At 41.3% G+C, this 26805-nt stretch overlaps 1 protein-coding gene across 4 annotated transcripts in view; it reads right to left on the bottom strand.

Annotated features, from left to right (window-relative positions):
* side (sidestep) overlaps positions 1–26805 on the bottom strand; it is a 671279-nt gene that overhangs the window by 643750 nt on the left and 724 nt on the right. The gene's annotated exons all lie outside the window — the stretch shown is intronic.

Consider the following 26805-nt stretch of genomic DNA (forward strand, 5'->3'; position numbering starts at 1 on the left):
CCTCAAGTTCACGGTAAAGGGTGCCCCACTAGAGTGATGCAAAATTTGAAATTTTCGCTCCACAATACTTAAACGATTCCAAATCGGATCTTGACTAACCTCTCAAAATTTGAACCCATTTGGTGAGAAACTGAGATGGAACCATTTGAAGTTTGTATGGGAATTACTATGGTAAAACCAAGATTTTTGTTCATGTCTATCTTATAATTCACCATATCGGTCTGCTTCAAAAGCTTTCAACCTTACTTGTAGGAAATTTTCCCAGCTACAACTTTGCTCCAGACCACTTTTTGATTAAATGCAAGGATCGAAAGTTATCAATGGTTCAATGCGCTGATGTCTTATGATCATGCTCAATCAACTGCTCAGCATGCAACATAAGTGTTTCTGGGGCGTTGAATAGGACACAAAAATCATGACTACTATGTCACACTGCAAAATACAGTGTTGCCTACAGAGCAGCTGCTTGATCATGTCATAAGTTTACCAATCTCTTAAATAATTAATAACTTTTCCCTGTCTCGTTTTACATAGAATCGATTTTCAGCAAAGTTGTAGCTGAGAAAATTTTCTATACGAATAGCTATCGATCTGTTTCGCAGCTTAATATGGACAAAGACTAGAAGGCAATGAACAAAAAGTTTAGATTTCCCATAGTAATTTACATGTAAACTTCAAATGGCTTGTGCGAAGTCTGTTTCTAACCAAATGAGTTGTAACTTTGGGAGGCTAATCAGGACCCGATTTGAAACCATTTAAGCACTGTGGAGCGAAAAGGTCAAATTTTGCATCAGTCTAGTGCCCCACATCAAATTGCATCACGGAAAAAAACGCCGTAGAAAATTATCCATTGGGTATTTTCTTTTGAAAATTTGGGTACAAGTAGTTTAGAGTGTATTGTTTACTCTGTATTTTTATCGCTGTCAGTTTTTTGAAAGTTGGAAAAAATGGCGTCACCCAAAAGGAACGTCGTGAATTGATTTTGAATGGAAAATCCTCAACTCTCTCATCGGGACATCGGAAAACAACTCGGAATCGTGCAGTCAACGGTGAGTCGTGTGATTAAACGTTTCTACGAAGCATCGAACGGAAGGAAAAATGCGGTCAGAATGGATGTTATATTAGTGATCAGGATCACAAGCGTGCCGTGAAAGCGTTTAAGCGGAATCCCAGTGCTTCGGCCATGGATGTGGCCAAAAACTTGAATCTGTCCTAATTTTTCTTTCAGAGAGCCAAGGACCAAGAGGGACTGCATACGTATAAAGTGCAGAAGGCTCCAAATCGTGACGAACGGCAAAATACGGTGGGAAAGTCACGGGCCCGGAAACTGTACACCCAGATGCTGACGAAGTCTCATTGTCTCATTATGGATGATGAGACTTACGTCAAGGCGGACCTCCGGCAGCATCCGGGGCTACTGTTTTTCACCGTCCAGTATAAGTTTGATTTTCCGGAGGAAGTGAGGAGGCAGAAACTATCAATGTTTGCCCCAAGAAATACATGTTTTGGCAAGTGATCTGCTCATGTGGCAAACGGAGTGCGCCATTCTTGACTACCGGGACTGTAAACGGAGAGATCTACCTCAAGGAGTGTGTACAGAAGCGAGGGTCCTACGATCTTCTGGCCAGATCTAGGTTCGTGCCCCTATTCAAATGTTGTGCTGGAGTGCTGCGAAGCCAACGGGGTGACTTTCGTACCCAAGAACATGAACCCCCCAACGCACCGGAACTAAGGCCCATCGAAAAATACTGGGCTATTATGAAGCAGGCACTACGGAAGAATCGCAAGTAAGTCGAATCTGAGGGAGCCATGAAGAAAAAGTGGGTATCCGTACAGAAAAAGCTGCAGCCAGATGTTGTACAGAACCTAATGAGTGGAGTTAAGAGTAAGGTGTGAGCGTACTGTGGGATATAGGCCACTCTTTTATATAAGAACAGCCCTAGTGAATGCGAGTTCACTCGTGGCTATTATCCCGCCAGTTAATGCTCACCCCTCCTATAGGTGAATATCTTATTGGATACTAATCATCGGCTCTCTCCCTCTCCCTTTTCCCTCTCCAGTTACCATTCAATCCCTTTCTGAGCACTTGCATTCTCACGAGGCAAACTCTGCCTCTTTGCACCTCGGACCATCGCGTGGATAGGACGTACATGCGAGTAAGTAGCTAATCATCCAAGTATCGTACGACCATCCGATCCCCCACTGAGGATTGGATGGTAGTTGAATTCATGCATCGAAAATAGGAAATTGTGATTACCAAATAACTTAATCTAGATGCTCGGAAATTGATTTTGCCGTATTTCCAATAATCTTTTCTTCCGTGATATTGAATTAGCTTTTCTTATACATTTTTTTGCTGTCTGAGGTTAGTAGTACGGCCATTCTCAATAATTTTGCTTCGGATTGGCATAATGTTATGCACGTCGATTACAAGGCTAGTGTGCTACGAAAAAAAAAATAGTTACAAATACGTGAGTGTAGTGAATCGCGTTGATTTCATTGTAGTGTAAGTGTGCTTGGAGAGTTACAATCGTCGTTTGTGGTAATCGACTGATAAGCTTGGAAATAGCGTTTCTAGAAATAGCGCGTTGAGTCAACCGCTTAAGTGTGATGTGACAGCTATTGCGACAAGTTTATTTAAAGTAGCGCGTTGGGTCAACCGGTTCCGTGTGCTGTGACAGCCTCGGTGAATTCTACAATAACGTCCTGCAAAAGCGCGTTGTGTCAACCGCTTTAGTGCGCTGTGATAGCCACTGTGACAAAGTACCGCGTTGGGTCAACCGTTTACGTATGCTGTAACAGCCTCGGTGAGAGAATAAATGAATAGCGTGTTAGGTTAACCACTTCCGTGCGCTGTGACTAGAGATGGGCGATCCGCTCCCGGGCTGTTCTATAGACCGATTCTCTAAAGTGAGCTGATGACCCGCGGTTAATTTTTTAGGAACCGCAGCTCATCAGCTCACTTGATCACAAGTCTAAACCATACATGCCATCACTAGTAGCGGATCTTTTAAAAAAAGACATTACTTCACTTATGCATTGAACAGTTACCGCGTAAACATGTGCCTACTGATCGACAGCACCAACGGTAAAAGCAAACATCCAAGCAGCTGTTTGGGAGAGAGAGAAATATGTACATGTGCTTTAAGATCTTAATTTTCTACTTATTATTATTATTAATTTATTTGATAAGGCTCAACCGAATTAACTTTACAGAGCCGAGGATTCTTGTTCACTATACAATATATCTTAAAACTATAGTCAAAAAGTACAACACAATAAACATTTTATCTTCCGCTATCGAATAAGCCTCCTGTACCAGAATGGGAGCCGCTTCCAGTGGTTTACTTGTATGGCAGATTCGCCAACGAGAGTCAGAGCGCAAAACGCAAAACGTGGTCAGCACTCACACATTCATCACGAAACGGTTGCTTTCCAAAGTCGACGACGCATCGACTGAAAGAACTGCTGATGAAGAACAATGAGGAGGACCACACAATGGTTGCTGCCGAGTAAACAGACGATCGCGTGACACACATTGAAAGTGTGTGTGTGTGAGTGAACACTCTTAATTTTCTACTGGTATTATCCAATTTATTTTTCTGTACCCGGCTCTTATTGCTGATGTTATTCCTCCAGCATATGTGCTCTCACCTCTCCTCCCATCATTCTCTGGGAGAGCGGAAGATCCACACAAAAGCAAATAACCGAAAAGTGAAAAGCAGCTCTCCAGCTTATCAGCTCAGCTCCGGATCCGAATCATCGACTCGAATGATTCACTGGGAGCTGTTTAGGATTTCAACTCTCAGACCCGTACAGCTCTCGGATCCGTCCAGCTCTTCGGATCTTTTTCTCTCTTTCCATTCTTCACGATTCAGCTCCGGATCCGTATCTGAGCTGATGATCTGGAGCTGATGCCGAGATTAGTGAGAGAAATTCTGCTGGAGAATTAACATCAGAAATAAAATTTGAATTTTGACTGGATTGCATAGCTTGAGAAAAGGCGTAACATCGTGTGCCACGTTGTCAATCATATCATCGCATGTGCCATAGGTGTAGCTTTCTCGCATAATTTTTTTTGTTTTACTGCTATGTTGTTGGCACATTTTGCGCGCATTTTGGTTGATCAGTTGTTGCGTTAGTAGCGTTTTCCATTGAAAAGTAAAGCCATGTTGTAAGGTACGAATTTATTGGTTTAGACTACTTTTACGATTTTATGCAGTTTTAAGCACTAAAACCACTAATTAATTTTCCGATTTTGAATGTGTGTTATAATTTCTATAATTTAAATGTGAGCTGAAGAGCTGTTCAAAAGAATCGACTCCCTTTAGTGACCTGGATGGGTTTGATCCACTCAGCCAGATGAGCTGTTTTGCCCACCTCTAGCTGTGACAGCCTCGATGACCGTCTCGTGCACTGTGACAGCCACATTTATGTATTTTTTTTTTAAATAGTAAACTGGACCATGTACTCCCATGTGCTAGGAAAGATAATCCAACAGAGTGCGTTGAGTCGTGCGCATCCGCAGTGACATTGACATTTCTTAATCCACTAGTACAGCCATTTTGGTAGAATAGAACGTGTAAACGTGTAAATCACTTTAGAGGGCTGTGGCTGTCAAAAGCGGAGTGTTTACTTTGGTGGCATAATTTTCTTGTTCGATTTCTGACAATTTTGCAATTGCTCGTAGTTGCTATTTTTTCAATTTAATATTAATGTGTTTTTTTTTCAATTTAAAGACCCTTCTGTAAAATGTTGGCTGGGAGATACGTACGAGCTCCATCAGTGGAGTCATTAAGTCACTCTGATGAGCCTGGTGAACCAGAAGAGTATTTGGATAACATGGAATCCGAAATTATCGGGGCCACAGTAGAGATGAAATCTTAGGAATGTGAGATTAACGGCTAGGATCAACGATCAACGACGGCAAAACCTCGTGAGTCGGAGATTGGCAGGCGCTATTCCACTCAGCCGGCCACTCTCGTGCAAGCAGGAAACTATACTTCAGGCGGTACTCGTTTGGATAACGCCCCGCATTTTCCGAAGAATGTACCTACGAATAGGCTTTGCGAAGAGTGGTATCGTTTCTTGGAGAAATTCGAGATAGCACCCTCGCTTTCAAATGTAAATGACCCTGCTCAGCTTGCGACACATCTCTTCATGTGCAAGACATTGTGAGTATCGCCAAACTGAGACCAGGCTTAAACAAAGACCAGGCTTAAATGCACACTTGCGGTAAGTAATTGACGGATCCAGTCACTGAGCACGAGACGTTCAGCAGGATGACTCAAGGAAAGGACAAAACAATTATCAGTTTCCATGCTCGCTTGAAATCGAAAGTCAGGCTGTGTGAATACAGTGAACAGGATGAAGACCGATTTGTTTGCACCCAATTGTTGAAACGTATGCGTGACAGAAAGCTGGCGGAAGATGCAAGAATATATGGTCACGGCATAGACCTTATCGTGAAGGCTGCTGTACGGAAGGAAGCGTTCACAGTGAACACAATTGCTTACAATAGCGCGGAGGGTGGATCGGAAGTTCTTGCTATTTCCCGGAAATCATCTCAAGAAAACCAACCATTTCGAAAGCGCAGTGGAAATGCTGAATTATTTGGTCAAAGCAAAATGCACCGTTATGAAGGAAACCGTAATCAATGACGTCTTTCTCGTTGCTGGAGGTGTAACAGCTCGACACACACACACACATAATGTTTGCCCGGCCAGGAACAGGAAATGTTTTGGATGTGGCAAAGTAGGACATTTTGCTTCAAGAGCATCCGGAATGTCCACGCTAAGGAAGAGAAGCATAATGCACCATTGTAACGCGATCAGGGTTGCTCTAGGGCGATTGCTGAACCAAACAGACTAAACACCAAAAAAAAAACCGGCCGAGCAGACACTGATCACAGCCTTTATGCTGTACAAACTTCGCTTAAGCGCCAACAAACTCCAAATAAGGGGTTTGATGCGAAGTTGCGCGTTCGAACCCGACGAGATCATTCTGGGCAGGTAAAAGGAAAAACGCTACCCAATCTCAAGTACTCTACTGACGGACGAACGGCACTGAATATCCGTCTCAAAATTATGCGAAAATAACTCAAGGATCTTCCACACAATCGAGCATCGCTCACAAAAACTAATGCTCACTCATTTTAAGCTTATATTCAATGCATGCTGGATAATCTCACATTTGGGATTGCGTATATAATTTCATCGTCTGACCATTTGATTGATTTTAGAGAGAGAAAATAGTGAAAGTCTAACCTGTATCATCTGCTGGACAACCAAGACGCCGTAGTGTGACGTGACACTGATGTTGTTGCTGATAGGCGTGGCGATGAAAGTCGCACGATGCACGACGAAGCCGCAAAGGATGGTTGAAATGTCGAGACAACAGTTATCCTTCTCTCGCCGATCTGTTGTCGGCCTACGATGGGCAGGTCCTAGCGGTGCGAGGCCACCGACACGTTGATTGCAGCGGCAGGAGTGCCACAGTCGACGATGATATTAGCGACGGTATGCCGCAAGCGAACTGGTATATACGGCGATGGGCCGCAGGCGACTCTTGCTACTCGCGGCGATAGGCCGCAGACAACTTGACGGAAGACGGCTTCTGAAGATACTCGACTGTCCCACGACGGATGTACCAAAGATTGGCTTGTTTGCTGCGGCTGGTCTGGCTTAGGCGTTTCGTTCGCCCACAGCGAACACCGATGGATAACGATGGTACTATTCACCAAACTCGAAGCCAAGCATACAGGTTGTTGTACGCAGGGTGACACACCGAAATGATGATGAAAGCGATGCCACGTGGCGGGGAACTACAAGACCGGTGAGTGAGCACGGTCTGAAAGGGCGACTGAGGCCGTTTCGCGCGACGGTTGCGTCCTATGGCTCAGGGCGATTGATGTTGGCCCCTACGGATTGAAGCATGCGGTAACAGATGAGGAGTGTCGGAATACCTTTGGCTCAGGACCTTGGCTGGGGTCCCTACGGATCAGATCGGACCGGTGAGCACGGCCAAGCGTACGACGAACAAATTCGAAGCCTTCGAACACTCTCACTCTGCGTTCTATGGCTCAGGGAGTTAGCGTGGTCCCCTACGGACTACTAATGGCAGTGCACTAAGCGAACACTATGTGTCCACGAGGTGGCTCTCCTTCCTATAGGAGGTTAGATCACTAGCACTAGCTTGGCCTTCCCGCGTGGCGCTTTCGGTGTGGAGAAAAGTCTCGAACCTGCGAATTTAGACCGAACAAAAAAACCTTCGTTCGAAGGTTTAAACAACCTTCAAACGAACCACGAAATCGTCTTACCACTGGTTGTCAGCACTACTAATCTCAAAGGTTTTTCCTAAATTAGGCTATTTAATAATTGCGCCTTGTGCCACTTCTGGCTTTCACTCACTTTTAACAATAGTATAACTTTTTCTGACCCAGTACAATGGGGAGTACAATTCTTCTGTTTTACTTCACTATCTAATACACTGAACTTTCTCAGCTTATTCTGAGCTGCCCACAATTAGAGGCGGTTATACTCGCGACACAATGTATTCACTGTTGCTCGTGCTTCATGTCGCATCCGACATCGAGTAAATATCGCACGATCTTCGGTCGTGTCTCGGCTAACTTTAAGCTGTTCAGAATTATGGTTACACCATCAGCTTGGACCGATGACGAAAATCAAAGCCAGGTATGATTCTGCTCTAGAAGTAGCTATATGTTGAGAAATAAACATTATGTCTTCGGATTCTCTCCTTTTATTTTTTGTTTGTTTCTAAAATAAATGACTAGACGTTTACTTATCAAAATTCATTATTTTTTCGGAGAAGGAGGGAGGTGTGGGATATAGGCCACTCTTTTATATAAGAACAGCCCTAGTGAATGCGAGTTCACTCGTGGCTATTATCCCGCCAGTTAATGCTCACCCCTGCCATAGGTGAATATCTTATTGGAGACTAATCATCGGCTCTCTCCCTCTCCCTTTTCCCTCTCCAGTTACCATTCAATCCCTTTCTGAGCACTTGCATTCTCACGAGGCAAACTCTGCCTCTTTGCACCTCGGACCATCGCGTGGATAGGACATACATACGAGTAAGTAGCTGATCATCCAAGCATCGTCCGACCATCCGATCCCCCACTGAGGATTGGATGGTAGGACGTCGCACGTACGGTTTTGGTATTGAAGTTGAATAACATAAGTATGCCAAAAGCATACTAATGGGCTATATTTTATTGTCTAAAAATTTGAAAACAATCGGTCAACTAGGTAACTTTCTACAGTGTTTTTTTTTTTCGTGATGCAATTTGATGTGGGACACCCTTTACTATCCTTAAATAAATGGAACTGTTCCAATTCTTATGTTTTCTTAAAGGCTAAGAAATTATCTGGATTTTCATTTCATTTCTGAAACTTCTTAAAGTTTCTCAAATATTCCTTCAAATATTTTTATGGAGCTGTTCAGAATTTATCGAAATTAATCTTCACAGATCATTTAACTTCTCCGAAAATCTGGACTGTCCTTAGAATATTAGAACTGCACCTAAAATCTCTGAGGATTTTGAAATTTTATTAAATTTTCCTCAAGAGGTCTCTGAACTTCTCTGGAGGTTTCTTGACTTCCATCAAGCTCTGTGGATATCCCCGGATTTCTTTGTGAAAACCGAAAATGGAACATGTAACAAAATTATGAAAGATTTTGAGCGTTAATAACTCAGCTACCCCTGGACCAATTGTAATAAATTTATCATCAATCGATCACAAATACTTCGACGCATTTGTTAAATTAAATACTTTATTATTTATAAAAATGTCACTATTGAAAATTGTACGAATGTGTAACTGTTGCTATGATAATAAAAATTATCACCGATTGCCTGCGAAAAGCGATTTCCCTAACACAGATTTCAAAGTTGAATTCCATCCGGTCTCACCAAACGGTGTTTATTAAATCACCGCGTGATGAGTGGTGGTGTTCTCGAGTACACAACGAAAAGCTGCCTGCAAGCAGCGAGCTGCAGCAAACATGAACATCCACAGAAGAAGGAAGAAGCCGCACCGCTATTGATCGGAATCAGTAGCTCTTTGTGAGTTGCTATGGGCCATCTATGCCAAGCGCGTCATACTAAAGAGGAAAAACAGAGAGAACCCCGCTCAAATTAATATTCCTACCCAACACACAAGCTCCTGCTGCAGTTAATAAATAAGATTTATTATTAAAAAAAAAAACAACGTAGTCCTACGTTACCATTGCGTACAACCCCATAGGGCTGACCCTTGTAGTTTTATACCTCAGAAAATGGTATGGATGATAATGGAAGCACCAACTAGGATTGAAGTTGTGAAAGGCCGTCACGCTTACCACTATGCCACTCGCGCCGCTCTCCTTTCATCCTTATAGGCAATGATTTGTTGGATTGAATTCTGTGCTAACCGCTTCCAGACACCATGGACGTTAAGCGACCTAATGGGCATATTCAAGCCAATTGGTTATTTACAAAGTAATTTGCATGCAATTTTTTGGTATTATTCGTTTGTATTTTACCTCTTATGTCATGCTGATCAACACCAAATTTTGGTATCAGGTCCGAATTAGGTATGCATTGGTTATTTTCTCCTGCTCGGGCTACGTCGTACGAGGAGGTACGAAGGTAAATAGAAAATCTTATGTTGCGACCGTCATGAAAAGGCGTTAGGTTTTGAACAATTATAACTTTTTTCGTTTATAGATGAAGTTAATTATTAAATACACCAATCTATTCGATATAACTTTACAAATCTGCTAAAACAAATTGGTTTCCAATTTACCATAACCAACTTAAGAAAAATGTTCAAATAAAAAGTGATAATTTTATCACGGTTTTCAATAAATAAACATTTTCCCCAAACCCAGTTGTCAGAATCGAGTATCACTTAGTTGCACATCGTTCTGCTTGAACCTGAACAAAATCGCTTCTGTCGTGTGTCCGCTCATTCCCGCTTCGGACAGCGTAGTGAGTGGCAACAAGCAGGTGCAAGTCAGCGGTAAAAGGTCGAATTTTTCCCACTGCTGTGGTGCTGGTGAGTGGATCACCTTGACAACCAGCGGTGTGGTGGAATGGAAGGAGACTCCTTCAACGAGCTGTTTTTGGCCTACCCAAAAACTTTTGTCGAGCGAAAAATCCAAAACTGAACACGCAAATTCTGTGAGAGAAAAAATCAATCGACTCAACAACTCCTCGGACATGGAATCGAACTGGAACGAAATTAAAAACGTCATCACAGAAGCTGCAACTCAAACCATCCCTAGAGAGAGAAACCCACCAATGTCCCCAAAAACGCGCAAGGCATACTCGAACTTGCAGAGAAAACTCAATCGCCAAAAATGATTTTCAGACGTCGAACAATTTCGTGTTGAAGTGGCAAGGGCAAGAAGTGAGTTTGAGGAAGCCAAACGGGAGCATATCTGGAAAACCTGGAGGGAGTTCTTCAAGAACATAGATAGCACTGAGCCGTACCAAAGCCTGAGGAAAACTTTTGAATTCCTGAAACAGAACAAGAAACAAAAGGGTCGAAAATCGGGTCGGAACACTGTAACACAATTTAAATGGCTTGAGTCGTTATACGAATCTGTTGCTGCCTGAAACTGGTTGTGATATACCCGCACCGTCCAGAGGAGAGATCCAGGAAATATTGAAGGGATTCAGAAATGGAACGTGTCCAGGCTCGGATGGAATCAACGTAAAACTTCTGAAAAACGCACCGAAGGAGTTTATCGATGAATTGCAAAAGCTGATCGAAGTGGTCTGGAAAACTAATACTGCACCACTGGAGTTCTCCAAAACTATACAAAGGCCGATCCCGAAAAAGACTTCACAAAAAGAAACTACTGATTTTCGTAAGATTACCCTCTGTAATGTAATATATAATGTCATTGCAATATATTAAATAAACTGGATGAAACAATGGATGAGTTCCCGTCCTACCAAGCAGCGTTTCTCGCAAACAGGTCAGTGGAGGATCACATTTTTACGTCAAAACGGATTACGGTGGAGTATTGGAACCACGGTATAACTGTTTATGCTCTTGCACTTGACATAAGACAAGCATTCGACTCAGTTAGCCACACCTCAGTAATCGAGGCTCTTGAATCCCTGCAAGTGCCCAATTTTCTGATTAACATAATAATAAATTTGGGTTTAAAGGAAAAGACCAGTCTCCAGTGGCAGAACCAAAAGACCCCTAAAGTAAACAAAGGTAAGAGATAAGAAGTCTGCACATTGTAGGCGAAATACGTGTATCTGCCAAGGATACAACACTTGGAGTGGAATTAGATGGAAAATACTAATCCTTTTCTCTCTCTCCATCTAAAGGAAAGTGTGTTAAACAAGGCTGCCCTCTGTCGCCAAGACTATTTACAATTGTACTGCACTGGGTATCATGTAAACTAAAGGTCAGTCATGCAGAAGTCCAACTCGAGCAAGGGCGGCAGCTGAGAACGCCATTAATTTTAGCGTATGCATTAATTAATTAATTTAGCTTTATTTAGGAGGCTTTCAGCCTTAGGCTGGTTCGCCTCCGTGTAGCGTATGCAGATGATTTGATGATCATTTGCATTCGATTCCAAGATCGTAGGTACTTCAAAGGGACTGCTGGAGGAAGTGGGACTGCTGATTCACCCGGACTAATCTGAACTGCTGGTACAAGACCCGCTTTCCACCAAAGTAGCTGTGGAAGAAAGTTTCAGCATAGGCGGAATTCAACTAAAGTCTAAAACTTCCTTCAAATACTTGGGAGTGTATCTAACAGCTACAGTAAACCGCCCCGTGTCAGTTAAACAAAGATGCCTACAGGTTGTTAAAGTTAGCAAAGCAGTTCTTCCTTTTTTTGCTGAAGAACAAAGTTCCTTGGGAAATTGGTCGAAGAGTATATAACTCTGTTGTGGTACCCACGGTAACATTTGGTCTCAACGCAATGTCGTTGACGGCCCGAAACAGAAAATCATTGCGTCGCTTCGAAAGGAAGACTGTCCAAGAATGGTACAAAGTGAGTGGGGGTGTAACACAGGTCTCTACACGGAAGCTACTGCAGAACCGTACTTTAGCGAAGAAAATAAAGCTAAGTAGGATTACTTATTGGGGGCACATTGTCAGGAGTCAACAGAATCATTTGCTACAAGCTGCATACAATTTCAACCTAGAAGGCCCGAAAAGGAAATGCCACCCATGTGACACATGGATTGAAACACTTGAATATTTATAAACGAGGCTTCAGCGGTTATAGGATAGAGGCAACTGACTTTGTTTACTCACAGAGTTCTCGATGAACATTTCAAATGGTCCTATCTGCTTTGATCGATCCTCTTCATCGACTTTCTCTTTTCATAACCACTGCTATGCAAACAGATTTCACGCTAATTCTAGCACATATTTTGATAAAGAAGGTTTTTATCTAGCGTCCAAAACGTCAAATACAACAGGGAAAGGTTTTGCAGCTGAGTCATTGACGAAAGAGAAAGTCGATAAAGAGAATCGATCAATGCAGATAGGATCTTTTGAAATGTTTATCTTGAGTTTTATAATAGTGTTCAAAAACACATTCAAGCCACACAGCAGTCGTGTTGGAAATCTCTCGTGCCGAGAGACAAAAATCGTAGAAGAGATTTTGAATTTATTCATAGGTTGGAAACTCGTTGATTTCTCTTACTCTAAATTCACGCCGAAATTTCAAAATCCTGGATTTTAGAAAATATTTCCGAGCAGAATATGACTTGAACTGAGTCAAATGAATTGTCTAAGTCGAAGCTAATCCAACAACGCATACTATGTTTCAGTTATTTGCGGTTCAGTCATAAAAACCTAATTCTACCTGTTCACTAACTCTTAAAAAATAAACAAATGGGAACAAAATTTGCTATAAATGGATTCAATAAATTCTAGATCCGATCTAAAAATAAATTTTGCCATACATTATTCAGTCGTTCGGTAAAATAGTGCTTGCTATACTATACACAAAATTATACAATGGTGGACTGAATTAATAACTGTGGACGATATCACAGAACTTCAATTCAAGTTTCACACTGAACGAAATAGTCCGAATAGAAGAAGATAACAGAGAAAGATGAATCATCCCTGAATTTCTTGGGACATTCATTCAGAAACTTTGAATAAAAGCTCCACAGAAGACGTCATCCCTCCGAATTTCAATACCATCTCGTCCATTGTCCAATCCCACCCAAAAAACGATACTCAATCATCGCATTAGTATCAATTTCGCTCGATAAACCGGTTGCTCACCATATATGATACCGAAATCCATTCACCTATTCCAAATGGAATGTATCTCACACGCACAAAAGACGAGACTTGGGTTCCCCAACTCAGATTAACCCACCGATAAATAGGATCTATTCGGGAAACAGAATGAAGAATCGTCCTCGTCGTCGTCGTCGTCGCCGTCATCTCCAAGTGCTATTTATACAAGCAAACTCCCGATACCCATCACACATTGAACAACAACCAACCGTGCTTTCAATTTGTTATGTATTTTTTTTCGGAAATCATCCGATTTGATTTCACCCGGCGATAAAAGAGTTGACTGGGGCCACTGTATGCATAGACAACAAGCCATCGCCCGAATCGCAGTGTGTGGTGCTCTTCCGAGAAGCCACCCACGGCAGTTTTATGGGATTTCCGAAGGCTTTTTTTTTTGTATCGCCCGAGTAAAGCTTAACTTTACTACGGCTGTCCTTGCGCTCAGGTGGGCAGGATGCAAAACATGAAAACTCACTCACTTGCGGCCGAGATTAAATCACCGCAGGGGAGAAGGAAGAAGGCAGTTACCTTTCGTGAAATGCGATGATCCATCCTATTGGAGATTTCAGCCTACTGAAGCTGACCATGAGCCGTCTCAAATGGAACCATACGCCTGCTTTCAAAGAATAGTTCAAATTTTTCTTCCCGAAAAATTTCCTCGACCGGATCGGAAATCGAACCCGACACCCTGAGGCTATTGGTAATAGCGTGCCTTTACTGACTACGTTATCTGAGGCCCGATCAAAATGCTACATTGTTTTGATTCCGACGTTTCACTCTTTGGACTTCACTTTCTTCATGGTGACCGTTCCGCAATTTTGAAAATTTGACTAGATTCAAAATGGCCGAACTACAAAAATTTGAATCATTGCCAATAAAAAACAATTATGCAAAGTTTCATGCAAATCGGAGGAGTCCGATTCAAAAATTGTTCCGTTTTTGGCCTGGAATTGCTCAGAAGTTTTACAGATTTTCAAACTTACCCAAAAGTTGCGACTTTCCGGAAGCTATGGAAACTGGTTTTAAGATCTTTGAGCTCGCCTGCAAATCATTGGACCTAGATTTTAGGAGTTTTCTTGACTAGCTGAAGTTCTTAGAACTTCTTAAAATATAATGCAGTGTCCTTGACACTTGCAGCATCGAAGATAGTAACATACTGCATTATCCTCAAGCCTTCATTAGCTTATGCTCTAAGGCTCTAAACTTTCCCACAGTACAGAAATCCTTACATTGACACATTTGACAAAAACCAGACATTCCCACATTCCAAATACAATGTTCACATACTCCAGACTATTGCCTACGTGGAGTTTTTACAATTGGTTGCTCAGCAGCACAAGTGCAAAACACCACTTCAAACTAATTTTTTTGCTAAAGCATTTTCCCATGTAACACATAATGACGACCCACGTTTTCGTCACCTCAAGACAAAACCAAATCCAGATTCCCACACAACAAGACTTAATCTGACTCTGCCGTCTCCAAACCACATTTGTTCCCATACACGACTAATAGCCAACCAATATTTATTGCATACGCACCGATATGTTCGACCAGCACGTGTAACATGATGCGCTGGACTCTCTTTATTACTTTGCGTCAAGCGTCGAGTTCTCTCTACCGATAAAACTTCTTACTGAGCCCCTATTGGATGAGCCATAATTTCGGGCAACTCCAAGCGTCGCTCTCTCTAGAATAAATAACATTGCATAGATATTGTACTATGTAGAGTTTAAGTAACTTTTAACCAAAAGTATTTCATAATAAACAGAATCAGATCAACCATCAAACCGAGATTACTTATTTGAATCAGGTCCATGTCTTTGCATATTATACACTGATTGAACAACCTTGAAGTTTTCCTAGGGAGTTCTATTAAGTTTCTAAACAATGTGTGGATCACCCCAAAGTGCTTCAATTGTTCATGAGGCTCTTGGAACTTCCCTGAAGTTTTAATTATTCTTCTGAGGATGATTCTGAAATTGGTCTGAAGTGCATGAAACTGCCCTGAAGACCTTGTAACTTCGTGACTAGTTTTTCCTACCCAAGACATCCCTGGGAAGAGTTTCCCGGGAAATTTACCAAAATTCACATTGTTCGATTCCCGGGAAACCACTGTGTTATACAAAAGCTATACTAAACATACATTTTTACTAGAAATAGACCACACCATCCGGGAAATATACTTAATTGATTTGCTCAAATTTGGAAAAGACTGTAGTCAGAGATGCAAAATATCATGACACTCACTCGACACTAGTCAACGCAGCAACCGACTATCGCTGACAGAACGTTTTGTCAAGCAGTGAGAGGTTGAGCCATAGCAAACAACAAGCACAAATAATGGTCGCTGCTCACAGGCAAAACGTTACACTCGCTGCTGATGATGAAAAGCACTACGAAAACAGTGCAGACTTCTGCAGTACGATGATGAAAAAAAGGGAAACGACAGAAGAAAATGAAAACAATGCCTACGCATTTCAAGTTCAACTCGGCACGCGTGACTGTATGAGCTTCAAACAAAGCTGATAATCGGGAATGACCAGATCGGTGATGGATCAACACCGAAGACGACATTCACCAGTTGCCTATCACCTATCACAATCGCAATCGTCTAACACCTGATGGCTGTAACGCTTGGTACATTCCTATCAATGTGCTCGTCGAAGCACCCTCCATGACCATCCATCAAGTTGACGAAAGAAGTAAAAAGCAACTGGTGAATGTCGTCTTCTGTTGTGATCCATCACCGATCTGGTCATTCCCGACAATCACGACACTCATCTGTGCTCGTTTTGAAGCAGTTGCTGCTTTGCTTGCTTATGTGAGTGTGTTGGTGAGTGAGCCCAACAGCTTCCGTTTAATGTTGCCAGCTTTGTTTCTAACTCACACACTCTCGCCTGCCGAGACGAACTTGGAATGCGTAGGCATTGTTTTCATTTTCTTCTGTCGCTTCGCTTTTTCTCATGATTGTACTGCAGAAGTCTTCACTGTTTTCGTTGTGCTTTTCATTATCTGCAGCAAGTGTAACGTTTTGCTTGTGAGCAGCGACCATTACTGGTGATTATTGTTTGCCATGGCTCTTACTCTCACTGCGTGACAAAACGATCTGTCAGCGATAGTCGGTTGATGCGAAGACGTGTGTCACGTGAGTGTCATGTTATTTTGCATCACTGAGTGCCCTTCCATGAGTTAAACGGAGCTTCAATCAAGTTTCTGAAATTTCACCTAAGTTCTCTTATTTTCCCCAATGTTCTCTAGAATATCTTTAATTTATGTATCTGCTTGAAATTTCTCGCTATTTTCCAGAATTTAATGGAACTACGTTAAAATTATCGAAATTTATCTGAAGCTCTCAGAATTTCCCGCATTGTTCCTAATATTCATCGAACTGCTTCTGGCAATTTTCCAGTACTTAATGGAACGGATCATGAAATGTCCCTAAAATTTATGAAACTTCCCTGAAGATATCGGAACCGAACATTATGGAACTTCCCCGTAGTTGAACATTCTTGCAGTTCTCAGAGCGACCCTACAGTTTTCTTAACTTCCTTGAAATTCCAGGAATTCAAGTGAAATTCTCGGCACTTCTTGATGGTTCCCGCTATTTTTCTGATGTTTATGGAACGAACAAAAAGTTTTCTCGATGTTTTCTGGACAATGTTCAAGGAATATGGGTCATTCCAGCTCATTTCAGTCCCCGATTTGAGCCAAACTTGGCCAAAACGCTTATTTTGGCATTCTAAACAAACGCCTTTTTTGATTTTGCTCTAAAGTGCCTAGATCCTTCTAGGCTACAACCCTGTATTTTCGAGATTTTTTGAAAATTTCTACTCTCAGAAGAGATTACTCAACAACCAAATAAGCTATTCGTGATCTTAGAACGTCAATTTGAAGGTTTTTAGAATGTTCATTCTTATAGGTGTACCCAAATTATGTTTTTGTCATAGTTACTACAGTAAACAGGCTGATTACCGGCAGGTATTAAAATTTAAAAAAAATTGCCTATTTTCACCATGGGCGGGATTTTTTTATTTTTTATATTTTGGGCTCAAATTTTCACCACACTTTTGTACTTGATGTGTTTCCAAGGGCAAATTATTTGGACAAATAGTTTTTGAGATATCACCAGATGAGTGAGAGGTAGTTTTGAGCTTTTCTGGTGAAAAATCAATGCTATTTAATATATTTTTAATTTTTCTTGAATTCGTTCATGCTGATGGCACAATAATATTGTTTTGTTATTTTTCACATGTTCTGGGTTGGATTTTCATTATATGAAATCATAACTACCTCATATATTTACTTCTGTCCATAGTTTAATCATGATCCTAAAAGTGAAAAATACGTTCCTATGGGATACAGCCAAAACGTGCTCAAGAAGTACGATGAAATCAGATAGATTAGCAGGTATGCAAATTTCAGTTGTGGATGACAGTTGCTACTTGAATAATACCGAATCCATCATATCAAGAAGACTGGCAACTTTTCCAGAATCCAAGCGACAGATACAAATGCGCTGCGCTTGAGTGAAGGTGGAAGCAACGCATAGGAAAATGAGCAAATGCACAAACCTTTCTTCTGAGGATGTTATCAAATTCGTTCGAAGCATTTACCTTTGAGCAGCAGATGACGCGATTGTACCTGTCTCATAGCGTTCGTATGAGAAAATGGAAGAGTTGCCAGTCTTCTTGATTTGTTGTCTTCGATAATACCCTTATTTGAGTAATTATTTTTTTTAGAGGCAATCTCACGAGCAAGAATGCTTTTTTTTATTACAGTTATAAAGAAAAATAAACGTTGAACCTTTATTTTTATTTTTTGTAAACACACTTTCCATTCATGAACGTAACTGTCATGTTCTTCTTCTACGCATTTGAAGCTTATTGCTTATCGCATATTAGCTTATTGCGTGCTCTCAACTTAGTGTTCTAAATGCACTTCCACAGTTATTAATTGAGAGCTTCCGATGCCAAAATCAATGCATGAGTTAGCTGTAAACGTAACTGTCATGTATCGTCAGCAAACCCATAGTTCAAAATTAGTTTGTAAACCATTATGTACCATGTTTTTACTGCACCGCCCAACGTTATTACTGTCTTTTGGAAAATCTAACTATTTTCTTTACTAGTGCTATGGTACTCTAAATTAGTCATCTACAATTAATCTGTTGTATTGGTTAGAGGACAACCGAGAAATACTGATGGGAAAATGGTAAAACCCACCGCGCTATTCGGAGGATGGTACTCATTTTTCATACTTGCGATTTGATTTTACATAAATATCTGTTTGCTACCAGCCAAGTCAGATGAAATAATTTTTTAAGTGCTCCCAACGTTGAAAATATACCTCTTCTTATATCACAGGCAAATTTTGTCTTCTGAGCACAAACACAACTTACTAATAGTTTTGTTTTGGCAAGCCTAAAAATCTATACTAATATTTAGACATAATTATAAGTCTGCAACTGTTTCCGGTGCTCAGCTTCAAATGCGTAGAAGAAAAGAACACTACAGACACGTTCATGAATGGAAAGTGTGTTTTCAAAAAATGAAAAATGAAGGTTCAACGTTTATTTTTCTTTATAACTATAATAAAAAAAGCATTCTTGCTCGTTAGATTAATTACTCAAATAAGGGTATTATTCAAGTAGCAGCTTTCATCCACAACTGAAATATTATATATCTGCTAATCTATCTGATTTCATCGTACTCACGTTTTGGCTGTGTCCCATAGGAACGTATTTTTCACTTTTAGGACCACAATTAAATTATGGACAGAAGTAAATAAATGAGGTAGTTATGATTTCATATATTGAGAATCCTGCCCAGAACATGTGAAAAATAACATAAAAATATGATTGTGCCATCGGCGTGAAGGAATTCAAGAAAAAAAAATGGTATTGATTTTCCACCAAAAAAGCTCAAAACTACCTCTCACTAATCTGGTCATATCTCAAAAACCATTTGTCCAAATCATTTACCCTTATAAACACATCAAGTACAAGAATTTTCCAAGGTGTGGTGAAAATTTGAGCCCAAAATATTAAGAAATAAAAAATCCCACCCATGTTGAAAATAGGCCATTTTTTGACAATTTGGATACCTGCCGGTAATCAGTCTGTTTACTGTAGTTACTATAAAAAAAATAAAAAGCTGGTACACAAATAAGGATTAACATTTTAAAAAACCTTAAAATTGACGTTCTAAGATCGCGAATAGCGTATTTGATTGTGGAGTAATGTCTTCTGAAAGTTGAAATTTTTCAAAATCTCGAAAATCCAGGGTTGTAGCCCAGAAGGATCTAGGCACTTTAGAGCAAAATCAAAAAAGGAGTTGGTTCAGAATGCCAAAATAAGCGTTTTTGGCCAAGTTTGGCTCAAATCGGTGACATCGACCACAACTTTTTAAAATTCTGTACCCACTTGAGCTGGAATGACCCATATGTGTATGAGTAATTCTTTCAATTTCAATGCTCATTTATTCGATATTTAGCAGAACATTTTTATAATTGTGATGCTAAATTTTTCTTAAAAAATGGATCATATTGATATTTTTTATGGATCATTCACACATTTTAAGGGATTTTCACTGGGGTTTTATGGATCATTTGGGTGTTTTTAAGGAGCGTTTTTAAATTTGTTATGGATCATTTATTGGTTTTTATATTCAAAAGTATGTTTGCCGTTTCCACCGCCTGTATCAGCTGATGCGGTTTTTGACTTAAGTATAATAGAATAGTTTTTTTTCGATTGCTTCGCTATTGTATAGCGAAATTCTGCTTCGAGTCTAACACGTCAACGTGTGCTCGTTTCATATTCGACCAATAAGGGAGAATCGTGTACAGTGAGACAACCTTGATCAAGTAGTTAAAAGTTTTTTTTATTATCATTATTATTATTTTTTTGTATATTGTTGATTGGATTGTACACCGGGCAACACAATTTCACTTTTATTTTTGTTTTTTTTTTCTTCTTGGCATTTTTTTTTTCATTTTAAGTGGATGCGCACCCCTTTTGCGCAACACTTATGGCGTCGTTGCGCGAACCAGGTACTACCAACCGTCTTCGAAAGGACCAGGGGTTGTCTTTTTTCGGCCCAAAAATAAACCTTTGAAAACTCTCGACATCACGAGAGATTTGCTGCGTAAGTATCCGAGAATCTTGGTACATAAGGAAAGATTCAACAAACTGCGTGTAGAAGCACCGAATTATGATGTGGTAAATAAAATTGCTGACCACGAGCTTTTTAGTGTTGAGTATAACATCTACATCCCTTCTTGAGATGTGGAGATAGAAGGCGTGGTCTCCGACGCGAGTCTGACTGTCGAGGACTTGAAACGTGCCTCGGGTAGTTTTAAAAACTCGACATTCGCTACCGCGCTAGTGCAGGGTGACTTTCGCAGGTTCAGTGCTCCCAAACTATGTTAAAATTGATGGTGCTTTTTTCCGGTGTGGTTTTTTGTACAGAGGGTATACAATTGTACCAACTGCAAAAGGCTGGGACACTCGGCCAGTCATTGCGGCAACAAATTTCGTTGTGGCAAATGTGGTGAAAACCACAAAGAGGATTCTTGCCACAAAGAATCAGTAAAATGCGCATATTGTCGCGAGAATCCTTGCAGGAGTGCCCAATGTTCAAACAGCACGCCGATAAAGTACAGCGTTCAATCTCTGGACGCTCCAAGCAGTCATATGCACAAATGGTAAAGGCTGCATCAGCCTTCCAGGATGAAAACCAATTTTCGATTTTGTCAGCTGAAGAATCGGACTCTGACTTATCCGATGAGGGTGATTCTACGATTGTTGAGGTGTAGTCCTTGGAGAGTTGGTTTCTTCGTGGACTGTGTAATTTAGGTGGTGCTCCACTCCTCCAACACGATAGTGGTATTGATGGGAACGGTTGATGTAGGCAAAATATTGCACTCCCGCAGTGTTAATGCTGAGATTCAGGACCAATCACTTTCTCCTTAGACATTAAACACATAGGCAACGGTAATTATTCACTAACTGTATTTAAACATAAAACCACTACATATATTTACATTAAATTACATATATCACAAGTAACAAAGAACACGTTAAAATTCTGCACGGTAGCCTATCCATCTTTCTTGGAGGTCTACCCGGCACTAATGATACAATTAATTGCCTGATCGTCGCTGTCTTTGGATGCTGGGATGGCTGAGAGCGAGAGAACCTTGTTTCTCTCATCGATTCTGTTGCCGATCGATGGTGATCGATGATCGGTGATCCTCTCCTGTCCTATGATGTGTGACTGCACTTCCGTTGCTCCATGTATGGGTATTAGACTCGTTATCATCTCATATGGTACAACGGGGTGAAATATTCTTCGGTCGTGTTTATTCAATTTGGGCTGGGCTACTCTCGAACAACGGTGGTACACACACCTTCAAAAATGGACGGATCCTCAAAAAGAAAATGTCCTTCCCCGAAAGTGCGCCGTAAGAAAACTAAAGTCACCTCCAAAAGATTGCCAAATTCCCAGGGTAATGGGGATGAAAAAACGAAACCGAAGGCTCCTGCTGATCCAATCCCTAGATGCAGCAAGAATTTTCCGCCATTACCCAACAAAGAAAAGAAAAACAAAAAAGCTACTCCTCAAACTTCTCGAAAGAAATCCAAGTCCGAACGCGGTTTGCTAGCTTTTTCGGACATTGTGGAATTCATATTAAATAAAGGGTGATACGGTCAAAATTTAGTCAAGGGAAAACGCGTGTAAATTGGTGAAATCGTTTATTTAAAAAATCAAATTAAATTTCTTTTTCAAGTTCAATTAGTATAAAATTCAGGAAAAATATTCAGTTAGGCTTCCGCTTTTCCAAATCCGAATTGCCGGGCCTTACGCTTGACCCCTGCCATCAGATTTTGTACAGCCACCTTGTCCACCTTCTTCGCCGCAGAAAGCCAGTTTGCCTTGAACTGCTGCTCGCCCTTAGCAGTTTTTTGGTCTTCTTTAGGTTCCGCTTGACAATAGCCCAGTATTTCTCAATTGGGCGGAGCTCTGGCGTGTTGGGAGGGTTCTTGTCCTTGGGAACCACCTGCACGTTGTTGGCGGCGTACCACTCCATGGCCTTTTTACCGTAATGGCAAGATGCCAAATCCGGCCAAAACAGTACGGAACAACCGTGTTTCTTCAGGAAAGGCAGCAGACGTTTATTCAAACACTCTTTCACGTAAATTTCTTGGTTGACAGTCCCGGAAGCTATGAAAATGCTGCTTTTCAAGCCACAGGTACAGATGGCTTGCCAAACCAGATATTTCTTTGCGAACTTTGACAGTTTCATGTGCTTGAAAACATCTGCTACCTTTCCCCTTCCTTTTGCCGTATAAAACTCCTGTCCCGGAAGCTGCTTGTAGTCGGCTTTGACGTAGGTTTCGTCGTCCATTACCACGCAGTCAAACTTCGTCAGCATCGTCGTGTACAGCCTCCGGGATCGCGCTTTGGCCGTCGTATTTTGTTTATCATCGCGATTTGGAGTCACTACCTTCTTGTAAGTCGATAGTCCGGCTCGTTTTTTGGCTCGATGCACGGTTGTAGACGATACACCCAGCTTATTTGCGGCATCTCGGAGAGAGAGGTTAGGGTTTCGCTTGAAACTACCGGCATCTCTCTTTGTCGTCTCAGCGGCTTCCGGTTTTCGATTTCCCCCCGATCCAGACTTCCTGGCTGTCGACAAACGTTCCCCAAACACTTTAAATACATTTGTAACGGTTGATTTGGCAACTTTTAGCGATTTTGCCAACTTTGCGTGCGAGTAGCTCGGATTTTCGCGATGCGCGAGCAAAATTTTGATACGCTGCTCTTCTTGCTTGGACGGCATTTTGACAACTGAAGAGTGAATTCCAAAATCAAAATAGGAGCAACATTCTACACACACACACCTTCAAAATGAGGGGTGTTCAGGTTTTTTAAATGCAAAATTGAAAGAAATACGTCAAGTTGATATTGACCAAATTTTGACCGTATCACCCTTTATGTTCAACATACAAGACCCTCTTAGAAGCTTAGTTTCTGCCTTGCTTCCAACACTAGAATCATATCTTAAACAATTGACTGTTTCATGGCCCCTCCTTGCATCAATCATATCTTTCGATGGATAATTCGTCGAACGAGGTTGAAGATATGATCACTGTGCTACAGTGGAACTGCCGTAGTCTAGTGCCTAAACTAGACTCGTTCAAATTTTTACTTCACAATTCTGATTGTGATATATTTGCTCTCTGTGAAACATGGCTTTCTTCCGATAAAGAACTCAACTTCCACGATTTTAACATTATTCGCCTGGATAGAGACGATTCTTATGGAGGAGTACTTTTAGGGATCAAAAAGTGCTACCCTTTCTACAAAATTTCCCTTCCTGATCTATCCGGCGTCGAAATCGTCGCTTGCCAAATAAATGTGAAGAACAAAGACCTTTGCATAGCTTCAGTTTATGTTCCACCAAGAACCTCCATTAGCCGTAGTCAACTCTGGAATCTAGTTTCGATTCTTCCATACCCAGTATTAATTCTGGGTGATATGAACTCCCATGGTACTGGGTGGGGCGATCTATATGATGACAATAGAGCGGCTATTTTTTACGATTTATGCGACGATTTCAACATGACTATTTTGAACACTGGTGAAGCGACACGAATAGCAAAACCTCCGGCTCGAGAATGCCGACTCGACCTATCTTTGTGTTCAAGATCGCTATCATTGGATTGTCTGTGTAAGGTTATCAATGATCCCCATGGTAGCGATCATTTGCCAATCATCATTTCAATTAAGTGTGCCCCTCACTATGCAGAACCATCTCGAGTTCCATTTGATCTTACAAGGAACATCGACTGGCAGAAATATGCAACAACGGTGACAATCGGTGCCGAATCAATAGATACGCTTCCACAACTGGAAGAATATCACTTCCTCGCCGATTTGATTTTCAAAAGCTCACTGGAAGCACAAAACAGAAAAGTTCCAAGTGCACCCTTCAAAAGGAGACCAGCCACACCTGGATGGGACGAAGCATGCACAAAATTGTATGTAGAAAAATCTGATGCTTTCAATGCTTTTCGTAGACACAAAACCTCCACATACTTCGAGGAATATTCAAAGCTTGAGACAAAGCTGAAACAATTAGTCAAAGAAAAGAAACGCGGTTATTGGCGCAATTTCGTCGAGGGACTCTCACGAGAAACCTCAATGAACACCTTGTGGAGGGTGGCTCGAAACATGCGTAACCGCTCATCTTCTAATGAGAGTGAAGAATACTCCAACCGATGGATATTCGATTTCGCTAAAAAGTTCTGTCCGGACTCAGTTCCAGCACAACACATTCTACGGGAAGCGTCTCCGAGCGGCGGCTCTCTGGATAGACCATTCATAATGCTGGAATTCTCTATGGCTCTTCTTTCATCGAACAACTCCTCACCGGGAAGCGATATGATTAAATTCAATCTTCTGAAAAACCTCCCAGACATCGCTAAAAGACGCTTGCTAGATTTATTCAATTCCTTACTAGAAAATAACATTATACCGCCTGAATGGTCAAAGTAATAGCCATTCGAAAACCTGGCAAACCAGCGTCTGACCATAACTCATACCGTACGATTGCTATGCTTTCGTGCATTAGGAAATTGAAAATGATCCTTCGGAGACTCGATCAGTGGGTCGAAGCAAATAACTTGCTATCAAATACACAGTTTGGGTTCCGCATGAGCAAAGAACAAACGATTGTCTAGCGCTGCTTTCCACAGATATTCAACTGGTCTTTGCGCACAAGGAGCAATTTTCTTCAGTATGTTTGGACATTAAGAGGGCTTTTGATCCATTGAACTTCTGTCAGACAATCTGCACAGATATGGACTTCCTGGAATTTTAAATAATTTCTTGTACAATTTTTTGTCAGAAAAGCAAATGAACTTTTCCCTTGGACAACTGACAACTTCCAGAATTAGCTACATGGGCCTGCCCCAAGGCTCATGTCTCAGCCCTCTTCTTTATAACTTTTATGTCAAAGATATCGACAACTGTTTGGCAGTACAATGCACGCTAAGACAACTTGCAGATGACGGTGTGGTTTCCGTAAGAGGTCCACATGCCGTGGACTTGCAAGGACCATTGCAAAGTTCCTTAGATAACTTGTCTTCTTGGGCTAGGAATCTAGGGATCGAATTCTCGCCGCAGAAAACTGAACTGGTAGTGTTTACTCGAAAGCGGTACCCAGCCCAAATGCATCTTAATCTTTTGGGCAGAAACATTACTCAATCATTGTCTTTCAAGTACCTTGGGGTCTGGTTTGATTCAAAGTGCACTGGAATACCCATATTACGTATTTAAAGCAAACCTATCCGCAGAGGATCAACTTTCTCCGTTCAATTTGCGGCACATGGTGGGGTGCTCATCCGGGAAACCTCATTACGCTTTATAAAACAACAATTCTCTCTGTTCTAGAGTACGGCTCTTTTTGATTTCTCTCGGCAACCTAATAAAATTGGAACAAATTCAATATTGTTGTCTGCGTATGGCTCTCGGCTGTATGCACTCAACGCATAACATGAGTCTCGAGGTTCTGGCAGGAGTAACACCCCTCCAGAACCGTTTCTGGGAGCTCTCTCTCAGAATACTAATCAAATGCGGAGTGACGAACACACTTATAATTGCAAATGTTGAAAAAATTCTTGGGCTGAACACACAATCTCGATTTATGAGAATCTACCACCACTACATATCGTCAGATATGTGTCTTCCTTGTTACACTCCAGACCGTGCTCACTTCACCAATCGCAGTTCCTCAATTGAATATGATCTGACCATGAAACAAGCAACTCATGGGATTCCCGATCAACTTCGACCTATTATTATCCCGCGTATTTTTGCCAACACGTCAATTGCGTAAACAGATATTTTACAGACGGGTCTCGTTTGAGTGGATCTACTGGCTTCGGTGTCTTAAATGAAAACTCTAGCGCCTTCCGCAAACTCCAGGAAATTTGTTCCCAAAATTTTAACCCCAAGGAAGACAACCCTATGTTCCTATCAGAGACGTGTTGGGAACTCGCGATATCTGCTATATGCCGTCGGTTTATGTGTTTCTTAAAATGTCTAGTATAATAATTTAATTCCTTTGTCTTTTGTCTTCCTTTAATTGTTTTTTTTTGTCTTGTCCCCCTGTCTCGATGAGTCTCATCGTCACCCACTGGTCCATAGCCCATAGCCGGTCGAACTCCAGACGAAACTAGAACCGTGACTACTGGCGACAACGCTCTGATGAGACAACGAAACCTTACCCCAAGCTCCTACCCTGATCCTATCCTTCGACAATGTACCTCTCTAACCTCGAGTAAGCCGCGAGTATTCAGCCCAACTACTACTAGACATAGAATTAAGTGAATTTTGTTACAAACAAAGAACAATGTACTATCGGCTCCGTAAAGCTAACGCGATTGAGCCTTCCAAATAAACGAACTAGTTAAAAAATGTGATTGTGCACACTTCAATCAG

This window comes from Ochlerotatus camptorhynchus, unplaced genomic scaffold, assembly GCF_037179485.1.
Source record: "Ochlerotatus camptorhynchus isolate MF236.1 unplaced genomic scaffold, CSIRO-AGI_Acam_v1.1 ptg000231l, whole genome shotgun sequence".
In the NCBI taxonomy this organism is placed as follows: domain Eukaryota; kingdom Metazoa; phylum Arthropoda; class Insecta; order Diptera; family Culicidae; genus Ochlerotatus; species Ochlerotatus camptorhynchus.